The sequence below is a fragment of the Pleurodeles waltl genome, chromosome 6 (assembly GCF_031143425.1).
Source record: "Pleurodeles waltl isolate 20211129_DDA chromosome 6, aPleWal1.hap1.20221129, whole genome shotgun sequence".
Classification (NCBI taxonomy): Eukaryota; Metazoa; Chordata; class Amphibia; order Caudata; family Salamandridae; genus Pleurodeles; species Pleurodeles waltl.
The window spans coordinates 1,137,344,743-1,137,359,906 of record NC_090445.1 but is presented as its reverse complement, the minus strand read 5'-3'; the positions used below and the strand labels follow the sequence as shown (position 1 = coordinate 1,137,359,906).

General features: G+C 45.3%; 1 protein-coding gene across 3 annotated transcripts in view; it reads left to right on the top strand.

The window, feature by feature from the left end:
* Positions 1-10,848: 10,848 nt before the first annotated feature.
* The window catches only part of CUEDC2 (CUE domain containing 2), a 159,110-nt gene continuing 154,794 nt past the window's right edge, over positions 10,849-15,164 (top strand). For 2 of the 3 annotated variants that reach the window (XM_069240346.1, XM_069240344.1), the window contains exon 1: positions 10,849-10,976. The gene's annotated coding sequence lies outside the window, so the exon portion shown is untranslated. The remainder of the gene's footprint in view (positions 10,977-15,164) is intronic. The other variant, XM_069240345.1, reaches the window with a different exon arrangement.

Here is a 15,164-nt window from a genome sequence, read left to right as displayed (position 1 = left end):
GTGGAAACCAACTGCAACACATGCTGCCGCCAGCTGAAAGTAAGGAAGGGATATCCCTTCTCAGGGTACTCTTACCTTCTCAGCAAGTGGCAATGGGCTCTGACCAGACACACAATTCACCAGCTGTCTGCTACCACTGAGACCTTTCCAGGCTAAGACCGCTCACCTAACTCAACCATGTGGCCACCTATCCATACAGGGAAACCAGGACTGCACTAAGAACCCCTCTGGTTCTACATCGGAGGCATCCAGCATAATAACCACCTCCATGGACTAAGCAGGTCTAGACACACCCCTGCCCAGGGACACGCAACGCTGTGTCCAGTACACCATTCCTGACAAGAGTTCAGTGCCTCAGCACTGAAGGCAAAACAAGAGACAGGTCAAAAACCTATCCCACAGGTCACTGGTTGTTCCCCTTCCTGGAGACTACAAAAACCTGTAACCTCACTCAACCGAGTCTACACAAGCCTCTTTACTGGGCTGCTGACCCTCACCCATACTAATTACTTTGGGGTCTATGCTGCCCACCACACCCTGTCAGGATAACTGTGTCCCCTAAGGGGACTCCAGCCCAATCACAGAGGGCTCCCACACAATCCCCAGGCACTTTCGACCACAGAAACCCCTCACGTGAGGACTCCCTGCAGCCCCATTGTGTCAACAGAAGCGCTGCAAGGCACTAGGAAGGATATACCTGACTCAGGTCCTTCCCACTCTCCGTGCCACAACCATGAAGACTATGCAGGGACCATAAAGATCACCCAGTGAAAGGTTCCAGAGTTCCCCTTGATGCCCACACTGCTTCATTTCACCACACTCAGCAGAGAGCTGCTTCCATTTGTTGAGTCCTTGCTTGGCGAACCATAAAGTCCGGGTGTCTAGGGCGGCATCATAGACTGCCACACCTGGAGTGGACCGCACTGGAATCTGCTGCGTTCAGTCCATTACAAATGGACAGCCTGCCTAACAGCCCAACAAGCAACTTCCCAGACAAAAGTGTCTAACACTATCCCAGTCTCAAGCACTGGGTCCCCTCTATTTGAAGGTGGTCTATCTAGCCACCAGGTATAACCACTGCTGGTGCACCCTCCTTCCACACATCCTCGCCACAGGTATTCGCCCCACATGTACACCTAAACTGCACTGACCAGAAGTCTGACAGACAAGGTCCTCCCACAGTCTGCCTCATTAGTAGTTCAGAGTGACAGTCCTAGACAGAAGTGACTACACCAACCCAGTCTGAAGCACAGGGTTCCTAAATTTAAGATAGGCCCCACCTGGCCTCCTGGTGGGGCCACTCCAGGTAAAACAGCCTACTGTACCTTCCTAGGGGCCGCACCCACCAGCCGAGCCAATGCCTAACCAACCAGGACTTTGAGGATTCTCAGGGAAACCACTCCAAGACTGGCACACCAGCAATGCACTAGGCAGGGGCGTGCTTAGGGCAGAGCCTCCTACACACCCTCACACCATGATGGGCCCCACAGTCACTAGCTACAGGGCCTCTGCCCTCAGTCCTGGGGTCTGGCCCCACAGGATCTACCTGATTGGACATCCAGCTGGACATCGTCCCAGCCGCAAACTCATGTACAGGTAAAAAAAAAAAGTCCTACAATGACATCCTTCCCTGTTCTTGGGCAGTTGCCTACCTGACCCTGACATCTCAGGCTCTACTACTGATCCATCCAAGGAATATAGGGAGTCCTACCCATCTCTCTGTGTTCTCCTCAGGCTAAGCTACTACACCTTCAACCTCGAAAACCATCCCTCCACAGGGCTACCCACCACTATGGGCCACCCTGGGCTAGCTCCCCCTCCCCACCAGAAACAAATGTGGACCATGAGAACCACAACTTTCACGCACCCCCACTGCAGGAAACTTTCTCAGGGACTCTACTGGGTAAACTCCACCCCGTCTCAACTTTCCTGCACAGCATACTGAACTCTTCAAAATAGTATCATCCAGGAGTCACTAGTCACAACTTGTATGGCGGCCTCTGCTACACCCCTCGTTGACATCACTGCCCGGGCCTTTCTCACTAAATTATCAAAGGGGAGCCCTCCTCCTGTGTTGGCTCCAGCGGTGTGGGCTTACTCCTTTGTGCAGTGGGCTTAGGTAGGCCAATCCCTGGTACTGTGTGACAGCTGAGTGCCTGATGTAGATCCTTCACCAACAACCCTTTTCTCCTCAGGAGCTGGGCGAAGCACTGTTAATTGCTCTCTTTGTGTAGGGAGGCCTTAGTTCCTGCTGCTGGAGAGAAATGTAATTACCCTTGCACAGCAAGATAAGAAAAGGCCTCCTGAACTCTGATACTACTCTCCTGGGTGATTGCCAGTGGTTAGAATTATTGCAAACATTCCTCCCATTACCTTTTGCCCAAAAGTATGCCCAGATGAGGATCCCATTCTCACTGTGCCATTGGAACCAATCTTCACCCAACTGAAAAGCCCCAGTCAGGGCAAAGCTGATCTAGGACCCAGCCTGCCAGTTGGGCTAGACTGTTCCTATTGGTGCAGGGTCAAGACTGATTTGCATTTGGCTGGGTTCAAACTGAGGCGGCATTGTAGGCAAAAAAACAATGGGTGGGACTGCTATCCTGAGCGGATGTCATTGGTTAGACTTACTGGAAGCATTCCTTCCATCACCTTTTATGTGTTTGACATCAAATTATTGGGTCTATTGGCTAGCTAGAGTTTTGACATCTTGCTCCTCACTCTACCTCACTGAGAAGTCTGTAGCTGCTGGTCCGCACTACCCTAGAAGGGTTGTACTTGGCCAAGGGCCTGATTTAGAGTTTGGTAAGGGGTTACTCTGTCACAACCGTGACGGATATCCTGTTCCCCGAAATCTAAATCCCATTGTAACTCCCAGCAGAACTCTAAATCTGCCCCATGTTTGCACAGTCACAGTAGGAAGGGTCGCAGCACACCAGTGGTAAACAACTTCTTCCACTACAGATGGGGCCCAGTAGTCCCTGTCTCCCTTGTGACTTGCTGAATAGCGTCTGGCAGACTGAATTAAAAATATCTTGGAAAGAGAAGAGCCTTATGTTTATTTTTGAATGTAGACAGGTAGTGGTTTGTAGGCCCAGGTACAGAGACCTTCAAACTTTGGTAGCACTCCCCCAAAAAAATTTGCCATTGTGCATTTGTTTTTTAAATGTCAGGGTTTAAAGAAGCAGTGTATTAGCACTATATGAAGATCTGATTCTACCAGATATCTTCAGCTTCAATGCTGGGTATTGCAGAGTGGAGGTGTGGATGGAAGCTGGGGCTACAAACAGTAAGGCCTGGAAAAGAAACTTAATGTAAAGCATTTAACAGCACCAAACAATGAAATAAGAAAGTCACACCACACAAAAGGAATCAGTCACCACAGAGATTGGGGTCCCTCAAAGTCCTCTACTTTGCAGTAGCAGGTCAGCTGATGCTAGGCTACTGGTCCCCTTGCACTGCAGCTGTGGAAAAATCCTTAGGTGGGGGCTAGTGTCCCTTGGGGGCAACTAATTCTGTCCTGGATAGCACTGCCGGGTAAGGCAGATATGGGTGCAACTTTTGGCTAACTCAGATTTGTACTTTTAGGCGCCCAATGACAGGTAGCTGCAAAACTTCTGTGGTGGCTACCAACTTGTAGGGTTTGGGCTTTTTCAGCTCTTGTATCCCTGGAGATGGTTCCAGGGGATCAGCTGACTAATCCATTAAGTCACTAATTTGATCTGAGGTTGGGACTCAACTTTTCCCTGAGCCAGGAGCTGCAGCAGACACAGTCCAAATTTCACTAGCCCAAAATGCAGCAGTGTAGTCCTTCCGACGGTATTGCCTCTCTTTGTGCGAATCCAAGGGCATCTCGTCAGTCCTTCGTCTGTCCTCTCACCAAATCCACTGTGTTCTGAGGGGCTGGTACCAAGGGTGCCATATTTATCCCAAGAAAGAACACCGAGGTGACCAAGCGGTCACTACCCAATGAGCTACTGGGTACTCGCCTTCCTAGTGACGTATTTCCTGTGATGTGTGGCGCCTGGCCATCCCAGAGAGAAACATTATTGCCCCTTTCAAGATGGCACAACACTATTTCGGTCGCCAGGAGATTGGTAGCTCACCCTAATTATGTGTCTCCCAGAAGGCTACAGGTCCACGGAATAAACCGTTTTGGGGACTGTTTTTTTCCTGGACCTGTCTTGCTTTGTCTGCAAGAAAAAAGGCATCCTGCTCAGAGGTGTTATCGCTACTTCCCTCACAAAGACGGCTTCCCCTCTGAAGCTCACCTATTGGGCTAGCCACCCTGGGTGGCCATCCTAGGACAGGTGTAACACCTCACTCTGCAGCAATAGCTTTTGTTCCTGAGCCTGGGAGTCGTTCACACGTCTCCTCAGGTGGACAGAAAGCTGTGCGCCAAGGCCTTTGGAAGGCTGCTGAGCCAGATAGAGTAGAGTGGCAACTTTCTAGAAGTTTCTAATCTTTAATTGTGATATTAAATTCGACCTAGGCATCAGGTCAGGTTTAATACCATGATTAAAGTAATACCTTACATCACCCAGTTAGGTAGTCCCATTCAGTAGTTAGCCAGGCTGGGGTGCCAACCAGTAACCTTGTGTTAACCAATGGGGCTACTAACTTATCCACAGCAAAAAGACAATTTGGAAATGTTGCTGTTAAGATATATGACAAATATGTGTCCTACTTAACAATGCACAACTTCCTACCATGCATCTCTATAGGCCTTCCATATGGGAGACTTACATAAACTGTTACAGGAAGAGATGGCTTTTCCAGTGTGAATACTGTCCTTCCAGTCAGCAGTGGCAGGCTGGGAGCCATTTTTTACTTTGTCACACATAGGGTGGCACAAACAGTGCTGCAGCCTGGGTGGACACAGCCTTACATGCCCGGGGCACCCTGGGTATCATATACTAGGCACTTCTACGTCAGTTCTTGCCAATTGGGTATAGCCAATTCAACATCAATTGGTATGGGGTTAGAACACTAGCACTGCGTTCTGGCTAGCAAGTCTCAGTGCACCCTCAGACTTGAAAAACCTGCAGCATCGGTTCAAAAATGTGGGAGTGAACATTCAAAAAGCAGCATTTCCTTACAATAAAATAGTCTGTTTTCCTCTTTAATTTGGCCTTTCTGAATATATATACTTTAATTATCAATATGGAACCATTAAGGCAGCTCCGGGGGACATTTTAATATGCGGTCTTCTTATATTTTCTGTTATATAGGTGTACAGATAAGGGGGGGGGGACCTTTAGTTGATTTTCCAAATTTTTGAACCGGCCAGGACATTAAAATTCTGATCTTGCCGGTGTAAAACAGGCCAGGTGTCAAATTGATGCACAAATCATTATTTATTGGTGAATAACGTTCTCCAAGGAATCTTGTAAAATGTTTCTCTTTAGAAAACTTTGCATTTCACACAGTACTTGGTTGCCTTTTGCATGAATGCATGTTAAAGTGGTAAAAATGCAAAACAATACTGCTATACAGTTTGTTGCAAAAGGCGTAAAGTATTCTTTACTTACTGTTTAATTTACTCCTCGCTGCTATGTAAATGAGCCCTCCATTGCAAAGCAAATCCTGTGGTCAATACTGCATCATTCTTCAAATGTATGTATTTTTATTAAAAATACATCAATACTTTTTTTGAGGAACTAAGTAAAGCTTGTAAGACAATGATCTAAGCATACTTTGTAAAATATCTTATCTTAGTGTTTCACGATGATATTGCTCTTTTGCTGCTGTTATTTCAAGAATCCAGACTTTGCAATATTATTTTTTTTAGGTCTCGGCTAGCCAGTGCATGCGCTGTCTATTCAAGACATTGTTAGCTTTTAGTGGCCATAAAGCCTAGTTACTTACCATTAGTTGGTATCACTCTCATTTCTTTGCTTCTTATTAGTTTGCTGCTGTAGGAGTCCTTTCTCTACATGTGCTTATCCCTCCCCAGGAGCATGAGTGCATTACATGGTCTTGGTGTGGAAGCACTCCTCTCGAGTGCATATTTTTCAGCAGGCTCCGTCATGTACGTCCCCACACCCCTGTTTCTACCATCTGCCCTTCTTCTGTTGTGTGTGGTGTAGCCACCTCCCATCAATCCACCCTCCTTCCTTTTGGTTGTCTGTGGTCCTGCCCTTGATCGCTCAAATTTACTTCCATTGTCAGTGGTGTTGCCCCCTTCTACGCACCTATCCTCCTTTCCACCCTTTGTTTTGTGGGTTTGGTCTCTCTCACCCTCCTTCCCTTCTAGCTGCAATTATTGGCTCTGGCAGCCAGCAGTGTTAAAAATACCAGCACTCAAGAGCCGGTTGGCTCCGGGTAAAAGGCTGCCAGTGGAAGCTGCAGGTCTCCTTTTAGGCACTGCTGGCACCAAAGCAGGTCACAGCTGTGATGGCCAGTGCCACGTCTACCCCCATTGTGACCCAAAGAGTGCTGTTTAAGGAAGAGAGTCTCCCACATTCATCAGTCTCGCCTGTATCGGACATTAGGTGTGAGCCAGTCAGAGGCTGGCATCAAATCAATGAATTTACAGTGTGGATTGTCCCCCCAAGCTTCCACTCCCAACTTTCCAGATCATCACAACTCCAGGAGGTGGTGACTTGCTGTGCCTCTGGGCAATGTCTAGAATTTAATTCAGAACATCGTTCTTCGCAGGCTATAGACCAGTGCTCCCTCCTCTGCTCATTCTGTGCCTAGATCACAATATGACAACTGCATCCACTGTAACCACCGGTGATCATAACAGAGAGGCTCTACTGTAAGCACTGTAGATCCCGGCAGTGCCTCCATCCTAGGTAGTGCAGAGAGATTCCAGCAGTGCCTCCACTGTAAAGAATGTAGACATACCTAGTAGTGCCTCTGTTCCAATCGCTGCACATCCCAGAAGTACCTTAAATGTAAGCCTGACGACAAAAAATGTGCATCACTGTAAGCAATGTGGGTCCCAGCACTGCCTCTAATGTAAGCATCGTAGTTCAGTTCCTCATCTGTAAGCACTAGTGATCGGAACAGAATGCCTCTAATGTAAACATTGCAAATACCAGTAATGCCTCCACTGTGAGCAATGCAGCCATATCCAGTATGGCCTCCTTTGTAATCACTGCACATCCCAAGTGCCTTAAATGTAAGCCTGCCATAAAAAAGTTGTGCTGTCACTGTTTAAGTAAGGTAGATCCCAGTGTGTCTGTACTATAAGTACTGCAGATCCCAGTGTTGCCTCAACTCTAAGCACTGGAGGCAGATCCCAGCAGTGTCTGCACACTGAGCATTGCAACTCACTTCAGTTCCTTTATAGTAAACAGTGCTGATTCAAAAAGGGCCTCCACAGTTAGTGCTGCAGATCACAGTAGTGAATCCAGCAGATCACAGCATGACGTCTGCTTTAGGCATTGCAGACAAAACCCTGCAGTGCCACCAATGAAAGCTCTGCCAATCCCTGCACTGCTTCCTCTGTGATCACTGCAGACAGATCTAGTGGTGTTTCCAATGTATGTAGGGCACATGCCATCAGTGTCCTCTATTTGTAAACACTGCTAATATAGGTCCCGGAAGTGCCTACAATGTAAAAGCGTATAAGCCAATCTGCCAGACTGATTAGCCAATAGGCCAATCAGTCAGGCAGTGCCAGAAGGGGTCATCTGACTGCTCCATGCGTGGGCAGATTTTTTTTTTTTTTTTTTAATTTGGATGTTTGCAGGCCTGTTCTATTGTACGGAGCTGGGTTCTGGTTGCAGTACAACCCCCCACTTTTTGCCTGTTCTTAGATGCAACTTCGACTGAAGGTTACTGGGTTCCTGCTAACCAGGTCCCCAATGCCATTGTTCCTTCCCTAAAACAAGACACCTGGACATCTTGATCCCCAAGTGTGCATTTTTTAATAAATTCATTGCTGGGATTGGTGAGGATTTATTATTCTGAGATGATTGATACCAAATATCCCAATATTCAGAGAAGCCATCATGTAGCTAGGGAACCCTTAGTGAACAGTCCCCAGCGCATTCATTTAAAAAGGCTTCCCTGTACACTTAACATATCTAGGAATCGACAAAGACATAGTAGGGGCATATTTGCTCATGCAAATATGCCCTCACATGTAATATAATGCACCCGCCTTAGGTCTGTAAGGCCTGCTAGAGGGGTGACTTACATATAGTGTTAGGGGACATGGCACACAGTCGTGTTTTCAATTTTGGGAGCACCTTGTCACAGAGTCTGCAATGGCAGTCTTCATAAGGTTGGTGCTGGGTCCCGCAGAGTGGCACAAGTTTTGTTGCAGCTCTGAGGGGCCCTCTTCAGTACCCATGCCCTAGTATCAGGGGTACCATTTACTTGGGACTTAAAGGGGGATGAAGGGCCTAAAAGGCACCTTAGAGGTGCCCCTTGAAATCGTACTAACTACTAGTGTGTTGACTGACTCGTCCTGGGCAAAGCCAAGGTGAGAGCCAGAACTCTTGCTCTTGAGGGCCTCAGACAAAGGCCTGCTGTGGGCACAGGTGTGACCTCCCCTCCCAGGCATGATGGACATTCCAGGGCAGGGAGCTTCAAAGGCCTTGCCACCTTTAAAATGCAACCCAGGTCTCTCCAGGTGGTGGAGATGACCAACCCCCCTATCCTGACCCCACTTTTGGCAACAGCACGGGCAGAAAAATTTGTTAAATTACGAGTTATGTCCACTTCATGCTAGTTCCATCCCCAAGATGAACAAGCTGAAGTGGACACTACTTTTTAAAAATCCTCCATCTTGTTCGGAAAGAATTAGGCTACTAGGGTTAGGGTTATGCCCACACACCAGCAGAAGTGGTCAGAAGGGAGAAGTCACACTCAGGGTAGTCAGCCCATTGGCTACAATCTAAGAAGACAAAGAGTTGCACCCGCAGAAGAGGAAAAGAAGAAGCAGCTGACCTGGACTCAGTCCTTCTGGCCTGCCTGCTGACCTCGAAGGATCCTGCATAACAAGCCAACTCGTCCAGCCTTCACTAAAGACTCAAGTCTCCTGTGGATACTGGACTTGCCCTGCAACAAGAAACTCCCAAAAAAAAGACGCTGCAGCTGCCGCAGCCTCGGAAAACCAACAACAGAAGTGACCACTGCTTCGGACGTCCAAAACCTGAAGTGAAGCCAACCAATAGTGTGAACACTGGGTCCCCTGCTGCCCAGAGACCGAGTCCAGTGGGGTCTCACCAGGAGCACGCCTCTCCCACAGGCTTGTGGAGAGAGAAAATATGACAGCTGCAGCAACCACTGCACCTGTGACCCCTGACCCAAGCGGAGGCGGATCACCAGTGCCAACAATGTCCCCTGGCTCCTAAGAGCTCAAGTCCACCCCCGCCGGACTTCCACAAGACGCGGCAACCGCAACACACAGGATCCCTTGACCGTGAGTGCTCCCTGACGTGCAAGCCCGATGCCTAAAGACTCCCCTGCATCCGTCACCCCTGGGCACAAGAGAAGAGGACAAAAAGTGCAGCTACAATCCTGAGTACCTCAAGTCTACTATCTACCTTATTTGCTGTCCCTGACTAGCTTTCCAGCCGGAACCTGTGGTCTGTTTTTCACGGGGCCAAACTACCATAGAAAACCATTGGGCACCCAACACCTTACTGCACCTCTGCATCCGGCTGCCTCACTGCCACCCAGTGCAACCTGTTGGTATGGTTCTGATCAGTGCCCAGTACTTACCTTAACTCCCTGAGATTGGCTTTGCAAATTGTTGATAACCTTGTGTTTGCTGAACATTGTATTTCCTACATAGGATAACATTGAGAGAACTCAGAAAATTGCACTGTATTTTTGAAACTGCAAAGTATTTATGCTTAAAATTCTATTTAACTGATTACAGAGTTATTGGGTTTCAAACATATATAAAAAGAACTGTTATTTTCCTGAATTGGTCTCGGATTTATTCATTGCGCGTATCTCATTTTTGCCTCTGTGACTACAACAAATATTTAGCACACCCTCTGATAATCCTAACTGCTCATCCAAACTACCACAAACAGAACATTGGTCCCATCTACTTTTGCCTCTGCAATACCAATTGGGGATCCACTGGGCTCTCTGCCCAGCGTACTTCATTTGAGTGCACTATATAGAGCCAGCGTCCTTCATCTATGGCTTGATGGGCCTCTTTTACTGCTAATTTCCATAATTTTAACAGAAATACTGCATGCAGCAAGCACACATGTATGCAGTCTCTCTTAATTCCCTTGCGTAGTGTCACTTGTCACTTCTCACACATCAGCACTCCTTCCTTTCTGTTGTCCATAGCATAGCGTTCTCAGCCATACCAACAGAAGCCATCCTGCTACACAACATGGCTAAAAGACATTGACAACGCCAATAGCTCTCGAATTGCCGAGACCTATTGGCTTTGCCAATGCTTGTTTTCTAATGTTATCGTTCCAGACTTCTCAAGCTTCCCAAGTCCATGCATGGGTCCAGTCCAAAAGTGCTGCTTTCAGTTCGAACCTATTGTATTACTGTACCACAAATCCCAGAAAGAAAAGAAAAAACACAACTCACTCAGTAACCTTAAAACAAAGTAAAAAGCCTGGACTGGAAAAACTACTCGCATATGGACCTAGGAAACTTGACACCTCTGCTGCTCCTATCTATATATTATATTTTCCGTGAACGTACCGACTACGGCCGGAGGAAGGCAAATGACTTCTGCCGGTAGTGCGGAAGAAGCGTTTTTAATTACTGAGCGAAGTCAAAAAGGATAAATTATACGTCACTACGTTAGCCGCTGGATTAACGTTTTAATAAAAAGGGGCGTCGGATTCGCGCCAGGCTAGCATGTGATTAGCGTTCGTTTGACGTTAGCGTTTCATTTAAAAAAAAAAAAAAAAAAAAATGGCGGTCGTGTGATCAGCGTTCACCTGACGTAATAATTGTTTACTGCTAATATGGCGGCCGTGTGTTGAGAATATTGCTCAGCTGCAGGTTTTCTTTCAACAGCGTGTCTGAAGTAGGTAAGCAGGATGTACGGAGGGGATGATACTACTTTAGTTTGCTTCAACATTAGCCTCTGCCTCTTTAACAGTAGTATCCTGTGGTTCCTTGATTTGGCATTCTTTGGTAGAGTTAACCAGCAGGGTCACCTCCCCTTTATGTCAGGTATGCAACCCAGAATGCATCTGTGCAAGCGGTAGATCCAAAAAAGAAACTCTTAGCTGATTGTGCTTTCACTGTAAATATATTTTAAAGTACATTTATCCATGCATAATGGCCATTCGAATCTTTCAAATAGAATGTATCTTTCTGCGATTGAAATGCTACTTCAGTGTGTACTTTCCATTTTAATAAGTTAAGTAGAGCCAGCCTTTGATCACGTAGCGCCCTGGGCGAAACACATCTGTCGCCACTCTCACGCCTCCTTTTTAATTGTCTATTTATAGAAAATTGGAGAGGAGTACGAGGGAGGTGAGGACTGTTGAAGTCAAGATGAAGGAGCGACATGAAAAGGGAAAAAGTTAAACAACATAGATGGGCGCAAGAAGCCTTCCGAAGAAAAGTGTTTAAACGCTTTTCTTTGGCTCTAAGTCAGAGGTCTTCAATATGGGGGTTGGGACACCCAGGGGGGCCGTGGAGACCTGGAAAGGGGCTCGCACATTCCCGCAGCTGATCCTTAAAATGCCTCAGCTGAACTTTAATTTGATTCTCCTGTGCTGTGAATCCCGCTCAGACAGCTAAGGAGACTTTCAGGCCAGGGCTTCTGCTTCCTGAATGAAAAGCAAATGTGCTCTACAAGCTGATCTGCAAATGTAAAGGGTGCTTGGGAGCAGCTTTAAATGATCAAAGCTTTGTGAGGACAAACATTTTTTTTTTTTAGGGGTAGTGTGATCAAGCGTTACGTCCTAATAAATTACCTGTATTTGGACGCTCTTGGGTCGATGAATCTTTTGACCAAGTGGGGCTCTCTTCACCCGAGATTAGTCAATTTAATCAAATCAATAATCAATAACGAACATAAGCAATGCCCTGATCAACATAACACTTCACAATTAATCCAGAAAACATTTCGGCGAACCATGACCTTTCGGCCATGAATAACCACACCAGTTCATTCAAAGTTAATGAATTTATTTCCCTATATTAACAAAGCTAGCACGATATAAATGTGTCTCAACACCAAATGATATATGTAAATGAACATTAATAGCTGTCCATAACGGCGAAAAGATGCAATCTATGCAGCATTTGAATAACAATGCATTCGATAATAGCAACGCAAACCACTAAAACTATAATCTGTAATGGGCTAATTGCATACATTAGTCAGCATAACAAGGTCTCAAATTGCATCGTGCAACAAATGAATCCTCATCTAACCTCAAATTAGCATCTGCATGTGGGACTTCATGCAAAAAAACAATTTAGCAACATTGATTTGGAAAACTCCTAACTAGGGCTCTTATCAAAAATCAGCAGTTGGTTACCTAAAAAGAAACACAATGCAATTGTACATTTTCCTTTCATATTTACCAAATTCAATCAGCATTCAAGGAAGTCTTCGTCTCACAGGTACCGGTTTCGATCAGCATGGGATGGGGGCAAAGGGGGCAGGGTGGACGGGGCAATTGCCTCACAGCGGCAAGATAAAAGGACAAAACTACTACTTTATGCAAAGGGGCAGATCAAAGTTAAAGTCTCTAGAGCGAGAATTACTTAAAGTCTCTTTCTCTCGATTAGAGAAAGCATCAAAGTCTCATTCAAAATGGCGTCGAACATCAATTGGCATCGTAGAAGATGGCAAAATGACGAGGTCGGCAAGATGGGCCATATAGGCTGCAATGGGCAATAATGTCCTCAATGGGTGCAGTGGGTAATGGCCGCTTTCTTCTTGTGCACCAGGTTTAAATAATCAACAGTTCAAATCCAGTAGGGTCTTCCATTGGAGGGTTCATAGGTTGGCTTCAAATTGTCCAATCAAAAACAACAATTTACAAGCTTCTACCTAGGCCTACATTATCCTTGGAGTCGGGAACGTAAGTTGCAACATATTTTACCAATTAACTCACTTTCAGAGCTTCCATTGTCTGCACCTGCAGATTGACCTTGAAGCAAAGAAGAAGATGCCAGGCTGGCACGAAACCTTAAAGATAAGCATGTGAACCGATCTCACTGGAAAAGTACAGCTTCAAGCAAAAATACACGTTTTATTAGCACATTAGAAAAACACGAGCATCCAAACCGTGAGACAAGGCAACTAGGCCGAAGCCTCCACTAAAGTTATGCTAAGTTAAACATTTCAAACAAGCAAATCATGGCACACGTTTACGGTTATGTCAGATTAGTACAATTCTAATACATCACGTTATATAAAGCACGCTTATAAATGTTGGCGAACTACTCTGAGGGCACATTTGTCCCCGTACAATCTTTATTAATTCGGTTAAAGTCACACTTGATTATTGCGGCACTACGTTTATGCGCTAATAAATGTAAAACCTTCGTTTCTGCGTCATCAATCCCTCCTCTGATGACTATTTGTCATCACACAAAACTATTCCCACAAATTTTATTCCATTAAAATTCTGTCAGTTCTCTTTGCCTTTTAGTTCCCCTTGTTCTTGCCTTGTATTCTTCTGCCATTCTTTTCATCATTTTCTCTTCCTTCCTTCTCTTAATTCTTGCCATGATCATTAGTATTCCCCTCTTTATTCCCCAAATCCCAAAGATGCAAATTAGTACTATTAGTATTCCCTGTATTATTTTTAGTAATATTCCATTCCAAATGCCACCAAGCCAATTTCCCACTGAAGCAACTCCCTTTCCAACCTTCTCCCAAACTCCTGGTTCTTTCAATTCCTTCAAGTCTGCACTCTCTTTTGTTAGATTTGCAAGCATTGTTTTAATCTTCACACTGTTGTCTGGTATATACGTGCAACAGTGACGCGCACCAAGCATTTTACAAACGCCGCCATCCTTTGTTAAAAGAATGTCTAGGGCAAGCCTGTTTTGAAGAGTCATAGCTCTTTCTGCTGCAAGTTCAGCATCCATCAGGATTATAGCACCTGAAAACTTTGTCAACATGTTATCCACTATAGTAGACAACTTTCTTATTTTAATGGAATTCAACACAACTCCCAATGAAGGAATCATGGCTCCAAATATATCTCCTACCACAGCAGCTGCAGTCTCTCTTTTCTGGATACGATGAGATCCAGACGTCTTTGGAATCACCGATAGGTCATCCAGTTGATAAACCTTTGGGAACACTATACCCAAATAACATCTCCCCCACCATCCCTTTGGAAGACGATAATAGGCATTATGCCCACAAATGTAATATACACCAGGTATGACAGGGTCAAGTCCGTTCAGCATGAATGTCCATTTGGCCTTAAAGATAAACGTATGTTTACATTCACTCGCTCCCACGAAAATGTTATCATAATAAGATTCACCACGATATATACAAAATTTCCCTACATGCCAAGCGTCTAAAGCTATTTTTCCTTGTGTTTTTATTGCGGCAAAAACATAATTATCTACTGAAGTCCTCTTACTTAGCTCTTTTTCTAATTTCGCATTCATTTGTGCCCTTCTATCATCTGTGCAATCTAAAAAGCTTATTTCTACTGCAGAGAGCGAGCAGGTAAGGTTTTCCCTATGAGCGTGAGCTGTTTCAAAAGGTTGCATTGGCTCGAAAAATTCCCTCATTATTTTAGCATCCCAATCTTTAGCAATCTGGCTTAGTTGCGTTATTATAGGAACATATGCAAAGGTAACATCATAATTTGAATAAAAATACTGTATGTTAGTTTGACCATAAAATCTAGAAGTTACTAAACTATATGTAAGAGGCATGTGGTGATAAGTCACCCCTTCCGTTACCGATGTCGGTATTTGTGTACACACACAACAATCTTTCGCATCCATAGTCTCAACATATTCTGTTAGTAGGCAATAGAAAACATTATACGAAAGTTCCTTCTTATCATGCAAGTGTCTCTCATCTAATTCTAGTCTTTTCAATGCGGTTAGTTCAGTGACAGTAACAGGAGCAGAAGTAGAAGCATCAATTTTCTCATTCTCACCCTTACCACGCGTTGCAAGCACTATTGCCATTATTATTAGTACACATGCAGTTATCAAGCCTATACACGCATATTTACAATATTTCACTCTACTGTTTTGTGTAGCGTACTTAGTCA